Source organism: Aquarana catesbeiana, linkage group LG11, assembly GCF_042186555.1.
Source record: "Aquarana catesbeiana isolate 2022-GZ linkage group LG11, ASM4218655v1, whole genome shotgun sequence".
In the NCBI taxonomy this organism is placed as follows: Eukaryota; Metazoa; Chordata; class Amphibia; order Anura; family Ranidae; genus Aquarana; species Aquarana catesbeiana.
The window spans coordinates 97,071,331-97,095,238 of record NC_133334.1 but is presented as its reverse complement, the minus strand read 5'-3'; positions in this window follow the sequence as shown (position 1 = coordinate 97,095,238).

Genomic DNA, 23,908 nt, shown 5'->3' with positions numbered 1-23,908 from the left:
TGCATCAAAAATTGTAATTACACGCCCCTGTTGAACAGGGGCTGAAAAATTGGGCCTTAGCCACTGGTGGCGGCGCCCAGATCCAAAAGATATTTTTACAAGCTATCAGCATGATCATTGAGGAGGAAGAGGATAGTCACTCAGCATAACAGGATAGTTACTCAGCATCAGCATAGGCAGTCTTGAAGGGATCTGAAATTTCAAAAAAAATGATTCGGTTACATCAGCATCAGGTGCTTGGTAGCTGGTGGTGATCCAAGACTGATTCATTTTTATGAAGGTCAGTCGATCGACCGAGTCGGTGGACAGATGCACCCTGTGATCGGTTACAAAGCCTCCAGCAGCACTGAATGTGAGTTCCGAAAGAACGCTGGATGCAGGACAGGCCAGTAGCTCAATTGCATACTGTGCAAGCTCTGGCCAGTGATCCATCCTCAAGACCCAGTAACCCAAAGGATTTTCGGTGGAAAAGGTGTCCAAGTCAGATCTTGCCCCTAGGTATTCCTGCACCATATAAAACAGATGCTGGCGATGGTTGCTGGAACCGATCAGACCTTGGGGCTGCGGACTAAAAAATTGTCTGAACGCTTCGGTCAGACGGCAACCTTCTCCACCGCTCCTTCTTTGACTGACTGAAGCCTCAGCAACACGTTGTCCAGGAAGAGGAGTTTGTAACATCCCAGTCTCCGGGAACGTGTTGCACAGACCTTTCTGCAAGGCCTCCCGAAGATGTTTCATCCTCTGCTCCCTCTGCAACGGCAAGATAAGGTCCGCAACCTTACCCTTGTAATGTGGATCAAGGAGGGTTGCCAGCCAGTATTGATCCCTCTCCTTGATACCACAAATACGAGGATCCTCCTGCAGGCATTGCAGGATCAGGGAGGCCATGCAGCGTAGGTTTGCTGAGGCATTCGGTCCAGAGTCCTCTGGGTCACTAAGGACGACGTGATCTGCAGCCTCCTCCTCCCAGCCACGTACAAGTCCATGGGTTTCTTGGGACTGTAAATGATCCCTTAAAGACTGCTGCTGATGCTGAGTGACAGGCTCCACCTCCATGCTGACACAATTCTCCTCTTCCTCCTCCTCCTCCTCCTCTTCCTGTGTGATCAGCGGGCACGTAGGAACACTGTCTGGATAAAGGGGGCCTTGAAAGCTAAGGAAGTCCTCCTCTTCCTGCCTCTGTTCTGCCTCAAGTGCCCTGTCCATTATTCCATGCAGCGTGTGCTCCAACAGGTGGACAAGGGGGAAAGTGTCACTGATGCATGCACTGTCACTGCTCACCATCCTCGTGGCCTCCTCAAATGGTGACAGGACAGTGCATGCATCCCTGATCATGGCCCACTGGCGTGGGAAAAAAGAACAAGCTCCCCTGACCCTGTCCTGATGCCATAGTCACACAGGTATTCATTGAGTATTAGTATGGGAACACCAGCAATTGTCTTCAGGTAGCTTTAGGTGCACACTGTGCAGGGGACGCACTACACCAACTTGTAAATACTGTAGCTGCCTGCCTGTGGTATTAATAGGGTCAGAAGAACACCACCAATTTTATTCAGGTAGCTTTAGGTGCACACTGTGCAGAGGATGCAGTACACTAACTGTAAATACTGTAGCTGCCTGCCTGTGGTATTAATATAGGATCAGAAGAACACCACCAATTGTATACAGGTAGCTTTAGGTGCACACTGTGCAGAGGACACAGTAAACTAACTGTAAATACTGTAGCTGCCTGTCTGTGGTATTCATAGGAGCAGAACAACAGCAATTGTCTTCAGGTAGCTTTAGGTGCACACTGTGCAGAGGACGCACTGCACTAACTTGTAAATACTGTAGCTGCCTGCCTGTGGTATTAATATAGGATCAGAAGAACACCACCGATTTTATTCAGGTAGCTTTAGGTGCACACTGTGCAGAGGACACAGTACACTAACTGTAAATACTGTAGCTGCCTGCCTGTGGTATTAATAGGAGCAGAACAACAGCAATTGTCTTCAGGTAGCTTTAGGTGCACACTGTGCAGAGGACACAGTACACTAATTATAAATACTGTAGCTGCCTGCCTGTGGTTTTAATATAGGATCAGAACATCACCAATTTTATTCAGGTAGCTTTAGGTGCACACTGTGCAGAGGACACAGTACACTAACTGTAAATACTGTAGTTGCCTGTCTGTGGTATTAATAGGAGCAGAACAACAGCAATTGTCTCCAGGTAGCTTTAGGTGCACACTGTGCAGAGGACGCACTACACTAACTGTAAATACTGTAGCTGCCTGCCTGTGGTATTAATAGGATCAGAAGAACACCACCAATTTTATTCAGGTAGCTTTAGGTGCATACTGTGCAGAGGACGCACTACACTAATTTGTAAATACTACAGCTGCCTGCGATACTAATAGGATCAGAAGAACACCACCAATTTTCTTCGGGTAGCTTTAGGTGCACACTGTGCAGAGGACGCACTACTCTAATTTGTAAATACTGCAGCTGCCTGCGGTACTGTAGTAATAGAATCAGAAGAACACCACCAATTTTCTTCAGGTAGCTTTTGGTGCACACTGTGCAGAGGACGCACTACACTAACTTGTAAATACTACAGCTGCCTGCGGTACTGTACTAATAGGATCAGAAGAACACCACCATTTTTCGTCAGGTAGCTTTAGGTGCACACTGTGCAGAGGACGCACTACTCTAATTTGTAAATACTACAGCTGCCTGCGGTACTGTACTAATAGGATCAGAAGAACACCACTAATTTTCTTCAGGTAGCTTTAGGTGCACACTGTGCAGAGGACACACTACACTAACTTGTAAATACTACAGCTGCCTGCGATACTAATAGGAACAGAAGAACACCACCAATTTTCTTCAGGTAGCTTTAGGTACACATTGTGCAGAGGACACAGTACACTAACTGTAAATACTGTAGCTGCCTGTCTGTGGTATTAATAGGAGCAGAACAACAGCAATTGTCTCAAGGTAGCTTTAGGTGCACACTGTGCAGAGGATGCACTACACTAACTTGTAATTACTGTAGCTGCCTGCCTGTGGTATTAATAGGATCAGAAGAACACCACCAAGTTTATTCAGGTAGCTTTAGGTGCACACTGCGCAGAGGACGCACTACACGAACTTGTAAATACTGTAGCTTCCTGCCTGTGGTATTAGTATAGGATCAGAAGAACACCACCAATTTTATTCAGGTAGCTTTAGGTGCACATTGTGCAGAGGACACAGTACACTAACTGTAAATTCTGTAGCTGCCTGCCTGTGGTATTAATAGGATCAGAAGAACACCACCAAGTTTATTCAGGTAGCTTTAGGTGCACACTGCGCAGAGGACGCACTACACTAACTTGTAAATACTGTAGCTTCCTGCCTGTGGTATTAATATAGGATCAGAAGAACACCACCAATTTTATTCAGGTAGCTTTAGGTGCACACTGTGCAGAGGATGCAGTACACTAACTGTAAATATTGTAGCTGCCTGCTTGTGGTATTAATAGGATCAGAAGAACACTACCAATTTTATTCAGGTAGCTTTAGGTGCACACTGTGCAGAGGACACAGTACACTAACTGTAAATACTGTAGCTGCTTGTCTGTGGTATTAATAGGAGCAGAACAACAGCAATTGTCTTCAGGTAGCCTTATGTGCACACTGTGCAGAGGACACAGTACACTAACTATAAATACTGTAGCTGCCTGCCTGTGGTATTAATATAGGATCAAAACACCACCAATTTTATTCTGGTAGCTTTAGGTGCACACTGTGCAGAGGACACAGTACACTAATTGTAAATACTGTAGCTGCCTGCCTATGGTATTAATAGGAGCAGAACAACAGCAATTGTCTCCAGGTAGCTTTAGGTGCACACTGTGCAGAGGACGCACTACACTAACTGTAAATACTGTAGCTGCCTGCCTGTGGTATTAATAGGATCAGAAGAACACCACCAATTTTCTTCAGGTAGCTTTAGGTGCACACTGTGCAGAGGATGCACTACACTAATTTGTAAATACTACAGCTGCCTGCGATACTAATAGGATCAGAAGAACACCACCAATTTTCTTCAGGTAGCTTTAGGTGCACACTGTGCAGAGGATACAGTACACTAACTGTAAATATTGTAGCTGCCTGCTTGTGGTATTAATAGGATCAGAAAAACACTACCAATTTTATTCAGGTAGCTTTAGGTGCACACTGTGCAGAGGACACAGTACACTAACTGTAAATACTGTAGCTGCTTGTCTGTGGTATTAATAGGAGCAGAACAACAGCAATTGTCTTCTGGTAGCCTTATGTGCACACTGTGCAGAGGACACAGTACACTAACTATAACTACTGTAGCTGCCTGCCTGTTGTATTAATATAGGATCAGAACACCACCAATTTTATTCTGGTAGCTTTAGGTGCACACTGTGCAGAGGACACAGTACACTAATTGTAAATACTGTAGCTGCCTGCCTATGGTATTAATAGGAGCAGAACAACAGCAATTGTCTCCAGGTAGCTTTAGGTGCACACTGTGCAGAGGACGCACTACACTAACTGTAAATACTGTAGCTGCCTGCCTGTGGTATTAATAGGATCAGAAGAACACCACCAATTTTCTTCAGGTAGCTTTAGGTGCACACTGTGCAGAGGACGCACTACACTAATTTGTAAATACTACAGCTGCCTGCGATACTAATAGGATCAGAAGAACACCACCAATATCCTTCAGGTAGCTTTAGGTGCACACTGTGCAGAGGACGCACTACACTAACTGTAAATACTGTAGCTGCCTGCCTGTGGTATTAATAGGATCAGAAGAACACCACCAAATTTCTTTAGGTAGCTTTAGGTGCACACTGTGCAGAGGACACAGTACACTAACTGTAGATACTGTAGCTGTCTGTCTGTGGTATTAATAGGAGCAGAACAACAGCAATTGTCTTCAGATAGCTTTAGGTGCACACTGTGCAGAGGGCACAGTACACTAACTATAAATACTGTAGCTGCCTGCCTGTGGTTTTAATATAGGATCAGAACACCACCAATTTTATTCAGGTAGCTTTAGGTGCACACTGTGCAGAGGACACAGTACACTCATTGTAAATACTGTAGCTGCCTGCCTATGGTATTAATAAGAGCAGAACAACAGCAATTGTCTCCAGGTAGCTTTAGGTGCACACTGTGCAGAGGACGCAGTACACTAACTTGTAAATGCTGCTGCCTGCGGTACTGTACTAAAAGGATTAGAAGAACACCACCAATTTTCTTCAGGTAGCTTTAGATGCACACTGTGCAGAGGACGCACTACACTAACTTGTAAATACTACAGCTGCCTGCGGTACTAATAGGATCAGAAGAACACCACTAATTTTCTTCAGATAGCTTTAGGTGCACACTGTGCAGAGGACGCACTACACTAACTTGTAAATACTGCAGTTGCCTGCGGTACTGTACTAATAGGATCAGAAGAACACCACTAATTTTCTTCAGGTAGCTTTAGGTGCACACTGTGCAGTACAGCAGTACACTAACTGTAAATACTGTAGCTAATAGGACTAATAGGATCAGAAGAACTCCTGCAATTTTCTTCAGGTAGCTGTAAATACTGTAAAAGCACCTGCCTGCCTGTCAGTAGGAAGAGAATAACAGGAACGGATCTAGCTAAACTGAATACAGTATATACATATATATATATCTATATAGTGTGGGGCATGTACTAAACCCCCTGAGCCATAATTGGCCAAAGCCACCTTGGCTTTGGCCAATTACGGCTCTCTGTACAGACGGTGCTGTGATTGGCCAAGCATGCGGTCATAGTGCATGCTTGGCCAATCATCAGTCAGAAATGCACTGCAATGCCGCAGTGAATTATGGGCCGTGACGCGCCACTCGAATTTGGTAATTCGACGAACGGGTGAACATACGATGTTCGAGTCGAACACGGGTTCGACTTTAACACGAAGCTCATCCCTACTCACATGGAATAATGAGGCTCTTACCGCTAACTTCTGGCAGGGCCTATCTAAGAGTGTAAAGGCTAAACTCACTGGATGCACCATTCCCACTATGCTTGATGATTTGATCACATTGAGCATTCAAATAGTCATTCTCTTCCAGGAGTGGGTCCTGGAAAAATCCAGTCATTCTCCTTCTGGCCGCCCAGCACAGTTTTTCCAAAAAACTTATGTAACCCTCTCCGTCTCCAACCTCTCAAACCTTGGAAGAACCTATGTAGCTTGGGCAAACTCACCTCACTCCAGAGGAACACACCAGTCACATGGGTTTGGGCTTGTGCCTTTACTGTGGCAGTAAAGGACATCTTTTGAATTCCTGTACAGCTTGTGGAAAACTCCAGGGTCTAGGTCACTCTGAGGGAGGTGATCTAAACCGATCCTTTAATTTTGTCAGCTTTTCTCGTTTCACCCAACCCGTGTCAATCCATTGGGCTCAAAATGCTTATCAACTCTCTGCATACGTGGACTCTGGAGCAGCTGGTAATTTCATGGAGCAATCTTTTGCCTCCGAGTAGGGCATTTCCTTTGTTGCCCTGACTTTACCTCTCTCTGTGACTGCAGTAGATGGCTCCTTCTTGGCAATTGGCCCCATTCGGTTTCAAACCCCTCCTAATGGGTTACACATTGGGGTTTTGTTTGGTGAGGAAACTTCTTCTGCCTAAATCCTCCAGTTCCATCATTCTGGGCCTCCCATGGCTGCAGAAACACTCACCACATCTAGATTGGAACTCTGGACAAGTATTGTCTTGGGGGCCTCCCTCTGGCTGAAACCTCTACAACTCCCATTTTGCCTTCCTAATATCAGTCCTTCCATGATGTTTTTTGCAAAAAGTCCGCTGATTGCCTTCCTCCTGACAGAGACTTTGACTGCTCCATTGATCTCTTACCAGGAACCTCTCCTCCCCAAGGCTGAGTCTACCCTCTATCTATCCCAGAAATACAAGCCATGTCTGAATACATTAACCACTTCCGGACCGCCGATCGCCGATATACGTCCTAACTTTGAAGAGGAATATCGTTGTTATGGCAGCAGCTAGCTGCCATAACCCCGGTATCCTCTTCTTCGGCCAGCGGTCCGGTTTCCGATAATAGTGGTCTCTGCGGCAGATTCGGCCCCCCTCCCGCCACGCTCCGTTGCCCTCCACCGCTTACCGGAGCCGTCCGCAGTGGCTGAGGCGATCGGATGATGTCCCTTGTGTGACATGAAGATGAGTGAGGGGAAGATGGCCCACCCATCTCCATATCATTGCAGGGCGGAAGCAACGTCACTTCCGCCCATAGCTCTTAAATGGCCATTTAAAAAAAAAAAATGTAACCACTTGCTGACCGCCGCACGCTGATATTCGTTGGCACAATGGCAGCGGTGGACAAATGGGCATACCTGTACGTCCCCGAGATAGTGGGCGCATGCCTGCCACGTACAGCGTGACAGTGCCTATGGGTCCCGCAGACTCGATGTCCGCTGGTGTCCCGCAATCGTGACACGGAGTGGCAGAACGGGGAGATTGTAAACAAGGCATTTCCCTGTTCTGCCTAGTGACATGACAGGAATCTACTGCTCCCTCTCATCGGGAGCAGTGATCGCTGTCATGTCAGTGGTAGCCCATCCCCCCACAGTTAGAATCACTCTCTAGGACACACCTAACCCTTTGATCGCCCCCTAGTGTTTAACCTCTTCCCTGCCAGTGTCATTTACACAGTAATCAGTGCATTTTATATCACTATTCACTGTATAAATGACAATGGTCCCAAAATAGTGTCAAAAGTGTCCGATGTGTCCGCCATAATGTCGCAATCATGATAAAAATCGCAGATTGTCGCCATTACTAATAAAAAAAAAATAATAATAAAAATGCCATAAATCTATCCCCTATTTTGTAGACGCTATAACTTTTGCGCAAACCAATCAATATATGCTTATTGAGATTTTTTTTACCAAAAATATGTAGAATACATATCGGCCTAAACTGAGGAAATAATTCACTTTTTTATTTATTTTTTGGGGATATTTATTATAGCAAAAAAAATTGCTTTTTTTTCAAAATTGATGCTCTTTTTTCGTTTATAGCGCAAAAAATAAAAACCACAGAGGTGATCAAATACCACCAAAAGAAAGCTTTATTTATGGGAAAAAAAGAATGTCAATTTTGTTTTGGGGTAACGTCGCATGGCTGCGCAATTGTCAGTTAAAGCGACGCAGTGCCAAATCGCAAAAGGTGCTCTGGTCAGGAAGCGGGTAAAATCTTCCGGGGCTGAAGCGGTCAAATTACAAATTTTTTTTTTTATTGCATTTTAGTGTAAATATGAGATCTGCGGACTTTTTGACCCTGTCATGCTTTTTTTCTAGGATGGATATTTACATTCCTTGTAATAGGAATAAAAGTGACACAATTTTTTTTTTTAAAGAACAGTGTAAAAATAAAAAATAAATGGTAAAATAAATAAAAAAAAAAATTTTTTTTAAACGTGCCCCGTCCCACCGAGCTCGCGTGCAGAAGCGAATGCATACGCGAGTAGCGCCCGCATATGAAAACGGTGTTCAAACTACATGTGAGGTATTGCCGTGACCGGTAGAGTGAGAGCAATAATTCTAGCCCTAGACCTCCTCTGTAACTCAAGACATGCAACCTGTAGAATTTTTTAAACATCGCCTATGGAGATTTTTAAGGGTAAAAGTTTGTCGCAATTCCACGAGTGGGCACAATTTTGAAGCGTGACATATTGGGTAGCAATTTACTCGGCGTAACAATATAAAAGAAATTGGGCTAACTTCACTGGCCAGAGCTTGCACAGTATGCATTTGAGCTACTGGCCTGTCCTGCATCCAGCGTTCTTTCGGAACGATCACAGGGTGCGCCTGTCCACCGAATCGGTCGATCGGCTGACCTTCATAAAAATGAATCAGTCTTGGATCACCAGCTACCAAGCACCTGATGCTGATGTAACTGATTGATTTTTTTTTTTAATGTGAGATCCCTTCAAGACTGCCTATGCTGATGCTGAGTGACTATCCTGTTATGCTGAGTGACAATCCTCTTCCTCCTCAATTTTCATGCTGATAGCTTGTAAGAACATTTTTGGTTCTGGGCACCGCCACCAGTGGTCAAGGCCCAATTTTTCAGTCCCTGTTTAACAGGGGCGTGTAATTACAATTTTTGATGCAATACTTTGCAGCAGGGCTCATTCCTGCGCTCCAACTAGAGTATCTGTGAGGGATTGCAGTGTTGTGGCACCAGCACCAGTGCCCAATGCCCAATTTTTCAGCCCCTGTTTAACAGGGGCGTGTAATTACAATTTTTGATGCAATGCTTTGCAGCTGGGCTTATTACTGCGCTCCAACTAGAGTATCTGTGAGGGGTTGCAGTGTTGTGGCACCAGCACCAGTGCACAAGGCCCAATTTTTCAGCCCCTGTTTAACAGGGGCGTATAATTACAATTTTTGATGCAATACTTTGCAGCAGGGCTCATTCCTGCGCTCCAACTATAGCATCTGTGAGGGGTTGCAGTGTTGTGGCACCAGTGCTTAAAGCCCAATTTTTCTGCCCCTGTTCAACAGGGACATGTAATTACAATTCTTGATCTAATATTTCACAACAGGGCACATTCCTGCACCCACCAAGAGTAACTGTGAGGGCTTACAGTGTTGTGGCAACACCACCACCACCACCACCACCACCAAAGGCCCAATTTTTCTGCCCCTGTTCATCAATGGCATGTAATTACAATTCTTGATCTAATATTTCACAGCAAGGCCCGTTCCTGCGCCCACCAAGAGTAACTGTGAGGGCTTACAGTGTTGAGGCAACACCAACACCTAAGGTCCCAATTTCTGCAGAGTATATAGGGCAGGCCCCTAGTTTCAAACATCCAACTTACAAACGACTCCTACTTGCAAACGGAAGGAGACAACAGGAAGTCAGATGAAATTTACACCTAGGAAGGGAAATTCTCTCCTGGGACAGAAAGTGAGGTGAAATCTTCTGAAGAGGTGCACAGACAACAAAACAAATGTTGCAGGGGTGATAACCCTTCCCTATGTTTTCCAAAAAGCTTAAAAATAGATTTTTTGGCTGGCGCTACACATTAAAAATGTACCAGTTCAAAATTACAAACAGATTCTACTTAACAACAAATCTACAGTCCCTGTCTTGTTTACACCACCTGTATACTGCTGTTCAGAGTATATAGGGCCTGGGGGCCCCACGCCTTTCCTTTTTTAAATTTGGGTGCGGGGTTCCCCTTAATATCCATATAAGACCCAAAGGGCCTGGTAATGGACTGGGGGGGTACTCATGCCATTTGTCTCACTGATTTTCATCCATATTGCCGGGACCCGACATTGCATTAAAGCCGCAAGCAGTTTTAAATGACTTTTGTTCCTTTAAAAATGTCATTTTGTGCAGGAACTGTTCTAAGCACGGGAAACATGCGCCACTTTACAGGCATACTATAGACACCCCCCAGGTACGATATTTAAAGGAATATTTCACTTTTTTTTCACTTTAAGCATCATTAAAATCACTGCTCCCGAAAAAACGGCCGTTTTTAAAACTTTTTTTACATTGTTACATGTGCCCTGGGCAGGACCTGGGTCCCCAAACCCTTTTTAGGACAATAACTTGCATATTAGCCTTTAAAATTAGCACTTTTGATTTCGAACGTTCGAGTCCTATAGACTTTAATGGGGTTCTAAAGTTTGTGCGAACTTCCTGTCCGTTCGCAGGTTCTGGTGCGAACCGAACTGGGGGTGTTCGGCTCATCCCTAGTCAGGGACCACCAGTGCCTATCGTAAGGGACCATCATGCCAGGGACCACCAGTTCTGAATGTCAGGGACCACCAGTGCCACTTGTCAGGGACCACCGTGCCAGGGACCAACAATGCTGCTTGTCAGGGACCACCAGGGCCGAATGTCAGGAACCACCATGTCAGGGACCACCAGTGCCGCTTGTCAAGTACCACCATGTGAGGGACCACCAGTGCCGCTTGTCAGGGACCACCATGTCAGGGACCACCAGTGCCGAATGTCAGGGACCACCAGTGCCACTTGTCAGGGACCACCATGTCAGGGACCACCAGTGCCAAATGTCAGGGACCACCATGTCAGGGACCACCAGTGCTGAATGTCAGGGACCACCCGTGTCAAATGTCCGGGACCACCATGTCAGGGACCACCAGTGCCACTTGTCAGGGACCACCATGTCAGGGACCACCAGTGCCTAATGTCAGGGACCACCATGTCAGGGACCACCAGTGCCGAATGTTAGGGACCACCAGTGCCGCTTGTCAGTGACCACCATGTCAGGAACCACCAGTGCCGAATGTCAGGGACCAGCTTGTCAGGGACCACCAGTGCCGCTTGTCAGGGACCACTAGTGCCGCTTGTCAGGGACCACCATGTCAGGGACCACCATGTCAGGGACCACCAGTGCCGCTTGTCAGGGACCACTAGTGCCGCTTGTGATGGACCATCATGTCAGGGACCACCATGTCAGGGACCACCAGTGCCGAATGTCAGGGACCAACAGTGCCTATTGTCAGGGACCACCATGTCAGGGACCACCAGCGCAGCATGTCAGGGATAAACAGTGTAGCATGTCAGGGACCACCATGTCAAGGACCACCAGTGCCAAATGTCAGAGACCACCAGTGCCGCTTGTCAGGGACCACCAGTGCCACTTGTGAGGGACTACCATGTCAGGGACCACTAGTGCCGCTTATCAGGGACTACTATGTCAGGGACAACCAGTGCCGCTTGTCAGGGACCACCATGTCAAGGACCACCACGCCAGGGACCACCAGTGCACCATGTCAGGGACCACCAGTGCCGAATGTCAGGGACCACCAGTGCCGAATGTCAGGAACCACCATGTCAGGGAAAACCAGTGCAGAATGTCAGGGACCACCATGTCAGGGACTACCAGTGCCGCTTGTCAGGGACCACCAGTGCCGAATGTCAGGGACCACCAGTGCCTATTGTCAGGGACCACCATGTCAGGGACCACCAGCGCAGCATGTCAGGAACAAACAGTGCAGCATGTCAGGGACCACCATGTCAGGGAAAACCAGTGCCGAATGTCAGGGACCACCAGTGCCGCTTGTCAGGACCACCATGTCAACTCCATGTCAGGGACCAGCATGTCAGCTCCATGTCAGGGACCACCATGTCAGCTCTATGTTAGCTCCATGTCAGGAACCACCAGTTCAGAGCGGGGATTATCATCAGTAATCACTTGTATGACACAGCGGGGATCTCCCAATGTGATAGGTATGGTATACGAGAACGCTGCTTGCTGATGCCCCGCCCCCCCACCATTATTATGATTGACAGTGCACTGTGTCAATACCAGCGGGGGACAAGAGATCAGCGAGTGGGGTTCTCTATACTATACTTGAAACAGCGGGACATCCCTTCTGTGTAATAGAAGAAATTACTGATGCTAATCCCACTCTGCACGGAGATAGCAGGCAGGGGGGCAGTGTGGCGGGGATGAAATGAGGGGGGGAGGGGGCGGTGACTGGTAGGGAGGAGGAGGAGGGAGGAGAGAGAAGGAAGACACCTCCTCCATGGGTGGCACAGACCGGGGGGCTATGAGACCCCCTCCGCCCAGAAAATGTCTGCTTCCTCCATGCTCAGCTTTACAGAGGACTACAAGGGGGCATGCCAGACCACTGGCTGAGCTTAGGAGAGGGATAGAAGCCAGCGGTCTTATAAACAGGAAATCCCCAGGCAATAACGTTATTTCAGCAAGTTCAGCCACAAATTACAGAGGAACTAAAGAGCTCAGAAGAACATGGATGGCAAACTTGGTGAAGGTAGGAGATCAGCAACAAGGACATGGAAAAAAAATTTGGCCGGAGTTCTGCTTTAACGCCATTACCGTAAAGAGCCGATACCCTCTCCCTTTCATTTTGGAACTTTTTGACAGTCTGCGGGGTTCTCATGTTTTCACAAAATTGGATCTAGGAGGGGCCTACAATTTAATAAGTATCCATGAAGGAGACGAGTCGAAGACCGCCTTTAATACCAGGGGTGGCCATTATGAATACCTTGTGATGCCCTTTGGCCTATGTAATGCCCCAGCTGTCTTCTAAAACTTGGTTAATGAGATCTTCCATGACCTTTTATAGTTTTATATTTTATAGTCTGTGTTATTGTATATCTCGATGATATTCTTATTTTCTCTCCAGACTTGCACCCCATCATCTCCATGTGAAAGCTGTGCTGCAGCGACTGCAGGACAATTGTCTCTATGCTAAGTTGGAGAAGTGCCTATTTGAACAAACACAAGTTCCATTCCTGGGCTACATAATCACATATCAGGGTCTCCTCATGGATCCAGACAAATTTTGAGCCATCTCTGAGTGGCCGCTAAGGATGAGCCGAACACCCCCCGGTTCGGTTCGCACCAGAACCTGCGAACGGACCGAAAATTCGCACAAACGTTAGAACCCCATTGACGTCTATGGGACTTGAACGTTCGAAATCAAAAGTGCTCATTTTAAAGGCTAATTTGCATGGTATTGTCCTAAAAAGGGTTTGGGGACCGGGGTCCTGCCCCAGGGGACATGTATCAATGCAAAAAAAACTTTTAAAAACGGCCGTTTTTTCGCGAGCAGTGATTTTAATGATGCTTAAAGTTAAAAAAAAAAAATGAAATATTCCTTTAAATATCATACCTGGGGGGTGTCTATAGTATACAAAGAAAAAATTGTGCGCTTGCATTAGATATTTAAATCTATATTACTACATGATTATCATAAGTAGATAAACAATTAAATAAAAAAAAATAAATAAAAAACACCATCAAAGTTAATTGTGAGTGAATTAGAAAGTCGCTATGCTACAGAGCAAACAGCGACATGTAAGTCAAATACTAATATTGACCATTGCATACATATAAACCAACAATAAAGTTATAAACTGGTGTGCAAAAAAGAAAAAACAAAAAAACAAAGGTTATTCCACCCAAGTGTAAAGTCATAAGTGAAAAAGTTCAAAATTGCATCCTGAGTCGCAGGAAAAACGCATATCCAAAGTTCATGAATTGCATTCCTTAGTGTGTATAAAGGAATAAGGGGACGTGAAGGGACCTCCAACCACCAGTGGATCCGAAGGTTGATAATAGATGTATCCTTACCAGACACATTGGACCTCCTTTATAGCAAGGTCTTAGAAGCATGCAGATTTAGCCCTCTGCAGGGACAGTAGATGACAGCTCACCACACAGCTGGAGATGGTTCCGACACTTCTGCATTGATGTAAACACTCCCTTGTTTGGACTCGTAGGTAAAGAAGGGGAGAAAGAAAAAACTCCAATGGTATAGTATGTAAAAAAAGGGGAATTTTATTGCCTCAGACAACTAGGCATTAGGGATGAGCCGAACACCCCCCTGTTCGGTTCGGACCAGAACATGCGAACAGGAAAAAAGTTTGTTCGAACACGCGAACACCGTTAAAGTCTATGGGACACGAACATGAATAAACAAAAGTGCTAATTTTAAAGGCTTATATGCAAGTTATTGTCATAAAAAGTGTTTGGGGACCTGGGTCCTGCCCCAGGGGACATGGATCAATGCAAAAAAAAGTTTTAAAAACGGCCGTTTTTTCAGGAGCAGTGATTTTAATAATGCTTAAAGTCAAACAATAAAAGTGTAATATCCCTTTAAATTTCGTACCTGGGGGGTGTCTATAGTATGCATGTAAAGGGGCGCATGTTTCCTGTGTTTAGAACAGTCTGACAGCAAAATGACATTTTGAAGGAAAAAACTCATTTAAAACTACCCGCGGCTATTGCATTGCCGACAATACACATAGAAGTTCATTGATAAAAACGGCATGGGAATTCCCCAAAGGGGAACCCCGAACCAAAATTTAAAAAAAAAATGACGTGGGAGTCCCCCTAAATTCCATACCAGGCCCTTCAGGTCTGGTATGGATATTAAGGGGAACCCCGGCCAAAATTAAAAAAAAAAAATGACGTGGGGTTCCCCCTAAATTCCATACCAGACCCTTCAGGTCTGGTATGGATTTTAAGGGGAACCCCGCGCCAAAAAAAAAAAAAAAAACGGCGTGGGATCCCCCCAAAAATCCATACCAGACCCTTATCCGAGCACGCAACCTGGCAGGCCACAGGAAAAGAGGGGGGGACGAGAGTGCGGCCCCCCTCCCTCCTGAACCGTACCAGGCCACATGCCCTCAACATTGGGAGGGTGCTTTGGGGTAGCCCCCCAAAACACCTTGTCCCCATGTTGATGAGGACAAGGGCCTCATCCCCACAACCCTGGCCGGTGGTTGTGGGGGTCTGCGGGCGGGGGGCTTATCGGAATCTGGAAGCCCCCTTTAACAAGGTGACCCCCAGATCCCGGCCCCCCCCCTGTGTGAAATGGTAAGGGGGTACATAAGTACCCCTACCATTTCACGAAAAAAGTGTCAAAAATGTTAAAAATGACAAGAGACAGTTTTTGACAATTCCTTTATTTAAATACTTCTTTCTTCTATCTTCCTTCATCTTCTGGTTCTTCTGGTTCTTCTGGCTCTTCTGGTTCTTCCTCCGGCGTTCTCGTCCAGCATCTCCTCCGCGGCGTCTTCTATCTTCTTCTCCTCGGGCCGCTCCGCACCCATGGCATGGGGGGGAGGCTCCCGCTCTTCTCTTCTTCTTTTCTTCTCTTCTTCTCTTCTTCATTTTCTTCTCCGGGCCGCTCCGCAATCCATGCTGGCATGGAGGGAGGCTCCCGCTGTGTGATGGCGCTCCTCGTCTGACAGTTCTTAAATAACGGGGGGGGCGGGGCCACCCGGTGACCCCGCCCCACTCTGACGCACGGTGACTTGACGGGACTTCCCTGTGACGTCACAGGGAATGCCACAGGGAAGTCCCGTCATGTCCCGTGCGTCAGAGGGGGGCGGGGTCACCGAGTGGCCCCACCCCCCGTTATTTAAGAACTGTCAGACAAGGAGACGCCGTCACACAGCGGGAGCCTTCCTCCATGCCAGCATGGATTGCGGAGCGGCCCGGAGAAGAAAATGAAGAAGAGAAGAAGAGAAGAAGATGAAGAAGAAGAGAAGAGCGGGAGCCTCCCCCCCATGCCATGGGTGCGGAGCGGCCCGAGGAGAACAAGATAGAAGACGCCGCGGAGGAGATGCTGGACGAGAACGCCGGAGGAAGAACCAGAAGAGCCAGAAGAACCAGAAGAACCAGAAGATGAAGGAAGATAGAAGAAAGAAGAAGCATTTAAATAAAGGAATTGTCAAAAACTGTCTCTTGTCATTTTTAACATTTTTGACACTTTTTTCGTGAAATGGTAGGGGTACTTATGTACCCCCTTACCATTTCACACAGGGGGGGGGGGGCCGGGATCTGGGGGTCACCTTGTTAAAGGGGGCTTCCAGATTCCGATAAGCCCCCCACCCGCAGACCCCCACAACCACCGGCCAGGGTTGTGGGGATGAGGCCCTTGTCCTCATCAACATGGGGACAAGGTGTTTTGGGGGGCTACCCCAAAGCACCCTCCCAATGTTGAGGGCATGTGGCCTGGTACGGTTAAGGAGGGAGGGGGGGCCGCACTCTCGTCCCCCCCTCTTTTCCTGCGGCCTGCCAGGTTGCGTGCTCGGATAAGGGTCTGGTATGGATTTTTGGGGGGACCCCACGCCGTTTTTTTTTTTTTTTTTTTTTGGCGCGGGGTTCCCCTTAAAATCCATACCAGACCTGAAGGGTCTGGTATAGAATTTAGGGGGAACCCCACGTCATTTTTTTTTTTTTAATTTTGGCCGGGGTTCCCCTTAATATCCATATCAGACCTGAAGGGCCTGGTATAGAATTTAGGGGGACTCCCACGTCATTTTTTTTTTTTTTAATTTTGGTTCGGGGTTCCCCTTTGGGGAATTCCCATGCCGTTTTTATCAATGAACTTCTAAGTGTATTGTCGGCAATGCAATAGCCGCGGGTAGTTTTAAATGAGTTTTTTCCTTCAAAATGTCATTTTGCTGTCAGACTGTTCTAAACACAGGAAACATGCGCCCCTTTACAGGCATACTATAGACACCCCCCAGGTACGAAATTTAAAGGGATATTACACTTTTATTGATTGACTTTAAGCATTATTAAAATCACTGCTCCTGAAAAAACGGCCGTTTTTAAAACTTTTTTTTGCATTGATCCATGTCCCCTGGGGCAGGACCCATGTCCCCAAACACTTTTTATGACAATAACTTGCATATTAGCCTTTAAAATTAGCACTTTTGATTTCTCCCATAGACTTTTAAAGGGTGTTCCGCGGCATTCGAATTTGCCGCGAACACCCCAAATTGTTCGCTGTTCGGCGAACTTGCGAACAGCCAATGTTGGAGTCGAACATGAGTTCGACTCGAACTCGAAGCTCATCCCTACTAGGCATCTTTAAAACATCCAAAACATAAAAGCCGGCAAAATATAAAAATATAAAAACAACAGAGACGCCTGTGCTAGGTTACATGGGGCTCTATGGCGATCTGGCGTACACTGCGTAGCCATGTCCTACATGTTTCGTGATAGGTCACGTCTTTAAAGGGGCACGGGCGACGCAGTGAACCATCTCCATTTATAGTACTTCCTTACTAGGGATGAGCTTCGTGTTCGAGTCGAACCCATGTTCGACTCGAACATCGGCTGTTCGATCGTTCGCCGAATTGCGAACGTTATGGGCCGTTCGCGCTAAATTCGTGTGGCGCGTCACGGCCCATAATTCACTGCGGCATCGCAGTGCATTGCTGGCTGATGATTGGCCAAGCATGCACTATGACCCGCATGCTTGGCCAATCACAGCGCTGTCAGTAGAGAGAGCTGTAATTGGCCAAAGCCAGGGTGGCTTTGGCCAATTACGGCTCAGGGCATTTAGTACACACCCCACACTATATAAGGCCGCCTGCACGGCGGCCCTGTGTAGTGTGTGTTCCGGTGTGCTGAGAGATAGAGAGAGAGAGAGACAGTGTCATTTGATTTGAGTTAGATAGATTAGGCAGAACAGTCAGTCAGTTAGCTGCACTTACAGTGTATTGTGTATATATATGCATCCCAGGTGTTGCATATATATATATACACTGTATTCAGTTTAGCTAGATCCGTTCCTGTTATCTTCTATCTAGACTATTTACATTTAATGCAGTGCGTCCTGCTCACAGTGTTCAGCTAGATCCGTTCCTGTTATCTTCTAGACTATTTACATTTAGTGCAGTGCGTCCTGCTCACAGTGTTCAGCTAGATCCGTTCCTGCTATTTACATTTAGTGCAGTGCGTCCTGCTCACAGTGTTCAGCTAGATCCGTTCCTGTTAAATTCCTACTGACCGGCAGGCTTGTCTGGTTACAGTATATAAAGCTACCTGAAGAAAATTACAGGTGTTCTATTTGATCCTATTAGTACCACGGTCAGGCAGCTAGACTATTTACATTTAGTACAGTGCGTCCTGCTCACAGTGTTCAGCTAGATCCGTTCCTGTTATCTTCCTACTGACAGGCAGGCTTGTCTGGTTACAGTATATAAAGCTACCTGAAGAAAATTACAGGTGTTCTATTTGATCCTATTAGTACCACGGTCAGGCAGCTAGACTATTTACATTTAGTACAGTGCGTCCTGCTCACAGTGTACAGCTAGATCCGTTCCTGTTATCTTCCTACTGACAGGCAGGCTTGTCTGGTTACAGTATATAAAGCTACCTGAAGAAAATTACAGGTGTTCTATTTGATCCTATTAGTACCACGGTCAGGCAGCTAGACTATTTACATTTAGTACAGTGCGTCCTGCTCACAGTGTACAGCTAGATCCGTTCCTGTTATCTTCCTACTGACAGGCAGGCTTGTCTGGTTACAGTATATAAAGCTACCTGAAGAAAATTACAGGTGTTCTATTTGATCCTATTAGTACCACGGTCAGGCAGCTAGACTATTTACATTTAGTACAGTGCGTCCTGCTCACAGTGTTCAGCTAGATCCGTTCCTGTTATCTTCCTACTGACAGGCAGGCTTGTCTGGTTACAGTATATAAAGCTACTTGAAGAAAATTACAGGTGTTCTATCCCAGCTTAGTGCAGCTACAGGCCATTAGTATGTCTGGAAGGCCAAGAAGGAGAGGCAGACAGTCACAAGCCAATAAGAGAGGGCAAGCAGGCTCTGTGTCTAGTGCTGGTCGTGGAGACGGTGCATCCTCATCAGCACGTGGCCATGGGACACGCTTGGCCTTTTTTTCGGCAGCTGGCCATGTTGAGCCGCAACATGCGGAAGACTTGGTCGAGTGGATGACCAAGCCGTCCTCATCCTCCTCATCCTCTCTCACCCATGCCCAGGGTGCTTTGTCTGGCAAAGCAGCGGCCTCTTCCTTCAGCTCAATGTCATCAGTGACTCCTTCCCTAGCTCCACCATGTCCTCATGAGGATTCCCTCGAACTGTTTGACCACAGTGTTGGGTACATGCTCCAGGAGGATGCCCAGCGTTTGGAAGGCTCTGATGACGATACTGAGCTCGATGAAGGCAGTAACATGAGCGCGGACAGAGGGGGTGCCCAAGAAGGACAGCAATCTGGCAGTCATGCTCCCCCTGCTGCAGCATACTGCCAGGTTTGCTCCAGTGATGAGGAGGGAGGGGATGATGAGGTCACTGACTCAACGTGGGTGCCTGATAGGAGAGAGGAGGAGGAGGAGGAGGAGGAGGAGGAGGAGGAGGAGGAGGCGGCAGCACATCACCAACGAGGCAGGATGCCCTCCAGGGGCCAGCCTAAGGGCAACACATTGACTGCATCACACCCCAAAGCTCCACATGTGCAGGGCGCTGCAGTCTCTGCGCGTTATTCAAAAAGTTCTTTGGTGTGGGCCTTTTTTGAGACGAGTGCATCAGATCGCACCGCTGCTATTTGCAACATATGTCTCAAGCGTATCTCGCGTGGCCAAAATATCTCCCGCTTGGGTACCACATGCTTGACCAGACATATGTTGACCTGCCATGCAGTTCGTTGGCAAGCGTATCTAAAAGACCCACACCAAAGAACAAAGAGGATCTCTCCTTGCTCCTCATCAGCTGAGATTTCCAACCCCACTAGACCTTCAGTCCTCTCTGAGACCTGCAGTGAGAGGAATGAAGGTGTAGAATTAGGTGTGTCACAGCCAAGTACTTGTGGGCAATCTGCTTTTGGTACACCGACGTCAGATTGTACCAGGCAAATTTCCCTGCCCCAGCTGCTGCACCGCCGAAAGAAGTTTGCTCCCAGCCATCCACATGCCCAGCGGTTGAATGCTAGCTTGGCAAAATTGCTAGCACTTCAACTGCTGCCTTTTCAGTTGGTAGACTCTGCCCCCTTCCGTGAGTTTGTGGAATGTGCGGTTCCTCAGTGGCAGGTACCCAAACGCCACTTTTTCTCACGGAAGGCGATTCCGGCTCTCTACCGGCATGTGGAAGGCAATGTCCATGCCTCGCTGGACAGGGCGGTCAGCGGTAAGGTGCATATTACCGCTGACTCATGGTCCAGCAGGCATGGACAGGGACGTTACCTAAGTTTCACGGCGCATTGGGTGACTCTGCTGGCAGCTGGGAAGGATGCAGGACAAGGTGCAGTAGTGTTGGAGGTTGTTCTGCCACCACGCCTCCAAAATGCTGATTGTGACACACCTCTCTCCTCCACCCCCTCCTCTTCTTCTTCCTCCATGGCCTCTTCCTCGGAACCAGCGGTGCTCCGTAGGCGTTCAAGGGGCTACGCAAGTACGCAGGCCAAAAGATGCCATGCGGTGCTTGAGCTGGTGTGCTTGGGGGACAGGAGCCACACTGGGGCAGAGGTTCTGTCAGCTCTGCAGGGGCAGGTTCAGAGGTGGTTGACGCCACGCCAACTTAAGGCAGGAATGGTGGTTTGCGACAATGGCACCAACCTCCTCTCTGCCCTCCGACAGGGACAAATGACCCATGTGCCCTGTTTGGCTCACGTCCTTAACTTGGTGGTGCAGCGGTTCTTGGGCAGGTACCCGGGCTTACAGGATGTCCTGAGGCAGGCCAGGAAAGTCTGTGTGCATTTCCGCCGGTCATATAATGCCAGTGCTCGGCTGACGGACCTCCAAAAGGAGTTTAACCTGCCCAAGAACCGCCTAATCTGTGACATGCCCACCAGGTGGAACTCAACGTTGGCCATGCTGCAGCGGCTGCACACGCAGCAGAGGGCCATCAATGAGTACCTGTGCGACTATGGCACCAGGACAGGGTCAGGGGAGCTTGGTTTTTTTTCCCCACGCCAGTGGGCCATGATCAGGGATGCATGCACTGTCCTGTCACCATTCGAGGAGGCCACGAGGATGGTGAGCAGTGACAGTGCATGCATCAGTGACACTGTCCCCCTTGTCCACCTGTTGGAGCACACGCTGCGTGGAATAATGGACAGGGCACTTGAGGCAGAACAGAGGCAGGAAGAGGAGGACTTCCTTAGCTCTCAAGGCCCCCTTTATCCAGACAGTGTTCCTGCGTGCCCGCCGATCACACAGGAAGAGGACGAGGAGGAAGAGGAGGAGGAGGAAGATTGTGTCAGTATGGAGGTGGAGCCTGGCACTCAGCATCAGCAGCAGTCTTTAAGGGATCAGTCCCAAGAAACACATGGACTTGTACGTGGCTGGGAGGAGGTGGCTGCGGACCATGTCGTTCTTAGTGACCCAGAGGACTCCGGACCGAATGCCTCAGCAAACCTACGCTGCATGGCCTCCCTGATCCTGCAAAGCCTGCGTAAGGATCCTCGTATTCGTGGTATCAAGGAGAAGGACCAATACTGGCTGGCAACCCTCCTTGATCCACGTTACAAGGGTAAGGTTGCGGACCTTATCTTGCCATCGCAGAGGGAGCAGAGGATGAAACATCTTCGGGAGGCCTTGCAGAAAGGTCTGTGCAACGCGTTCCCAGAGACTGGGAGGTTACAAACTCCTGTTTCTGGACAACGTGTTGCTGAGGCTTCGGTCAGTCAAAGAAGGAGCGGTGGAGAAGGTGGCCGTCTGACCGATGCGTTCAGACAATTTTTTGGTCCGCAGCCCCAAGGTATGATCGGTTCCAGCAACCATCGCCAGCGTCTGTTTTACATGGTGCAGGAATACCTAGGGGCAAGATCAGACTTGGACACCTTTCCCACCGAAAATCCTCTGGGTTACTGGGTCTTGAGGATGGATCACTGGCCAGAGCTTGCACAGTATGCAATTGAGCTACTGGCCTGTCCTGCATCCAGCGTTCTTTCGGAACGCACATTCAGTGCTGCTGGAGGCGTGGTAACCGATCACAGGGTGCGTCTGTCCACCGACTCGGTCGATCGGCTGACCTTCATAAAAATGAATGAGTCTTGGATCACCACCAGCTACCAAGCACCTGATGCTGATGTAACCGAATAATTTTTTTTGAAATCTCAGATCCCTTCAAAGACTGCCTATGCTGATGCTGAGTGACTATCCCTGAGTAATTATCCTCTTCCTCCTCAATCATCATGCTGATAGCTTGTAAGAACATTTTTGGTTCTGGGCGCCACCACCAGTGCCTAAGGCACAATTTTTCAGCCCCTGTTTAACAGGGGCGTGTAATTACAATTTTTGATGTAATACTTTGCAGCAGGGCTCGTTCCTGCATTCCAACTAGAGTGTCTGTGAGGGGTTGCAGTGTTGTGGCACCAGCACCAGTGCCTAGGGCCCAATTTTTCTGCCCCTGTCTAACAGGGGCGTGTAATTACAATTTTTGATGCAATACTTTGCAGCAGGGCTCGTTCCTGCGTTCCAACTAGAGTGTCTGTGAGGGGTTGCAGTGTTGTGGCACCAGCACCAGTGCCTAAGGCCCAATTTTTCTGCCCCTGTCTAACAGGGGCGTGTAATTACAATTTTTGATGCAATACTTTGCAGCAGGGCTCGTTCCTGCGTTCCAACTAGAGTGTCTGTGAGGGGTTGCAGTGTTGTGGCACCAGCACCAGTGCCTAAGGCCCAATTTTTCTGCCCCTGTCTAACAGGGGCGTGTAATTACAATTTTTGAAGCAATAATTTGCAGCAGGGCTCGTTCCTGCGTTCCAACTAGAGTGTCTGTGAGGGGTTGCAGTGTTGTGGCACCAGCACCAGTGCCTAAGGCCTAATTTTTCAGCTCCTGTTCAACAGGGGCATGTAATTACAATTCTTGATCTAATATTTCACAGCAGGGCCCTGTGAGGGCTTACAGTGTTGTGGCCACAGCAACACCTAAGGCCCAAATTTCTGCTGAGTATATAGGGCAGGACCCTACTTTCAAACATCTAACTTACAAACGACTCCTACTTGCAAACGGAAGGAGACAACAGGAAGTGAGATGAAATCTACCCCTAGGAAGGGAAATTCTCTCCTGTAAGAGTTAATATGGGAAAACAATTTCTCCTTTCCACTGATGCTTTCCAATCCTTGTTCCACAAAAAAACCCAAATTTTCAAAAAACATTTTTCATTGGGACAAAAAAGTGAGGTGAAATCTTCTGAAGAGGAGGAAAGACAGCAAAACAAATGTCACAGGGGTGATAACCCTTCCCTATGTTTTCCAAAAAGCTTAGAAAAGATTTTTTGGCTGGAGCTAAACACGTTAAAAATGTTCAAAATTACAAACAGATTCTACTTAACAACAAACCTACAGTCCCTGTCTTGTTTGCACCGCCTGTATACTGCTGTTCAGAGTATATAGGGCCTGGTGGCCCCACACCTTTCCTTATTTTAATTTGGGTGCGGGGTTCCCCTTAATATCCATACAAGACCCAAAGGGCCTGGTAATGGACTGGGGGGTACCCATGCCGTTTGTCTCACTGATTTTCATCCATATTGCCATGACCCGACATGACATTAAACCCGCAAGCAGTTTTAAATGAGATTTTTTCCTTTAAAAATGACATTTGGTGCAGGGACTGTTCTAAACATGGGA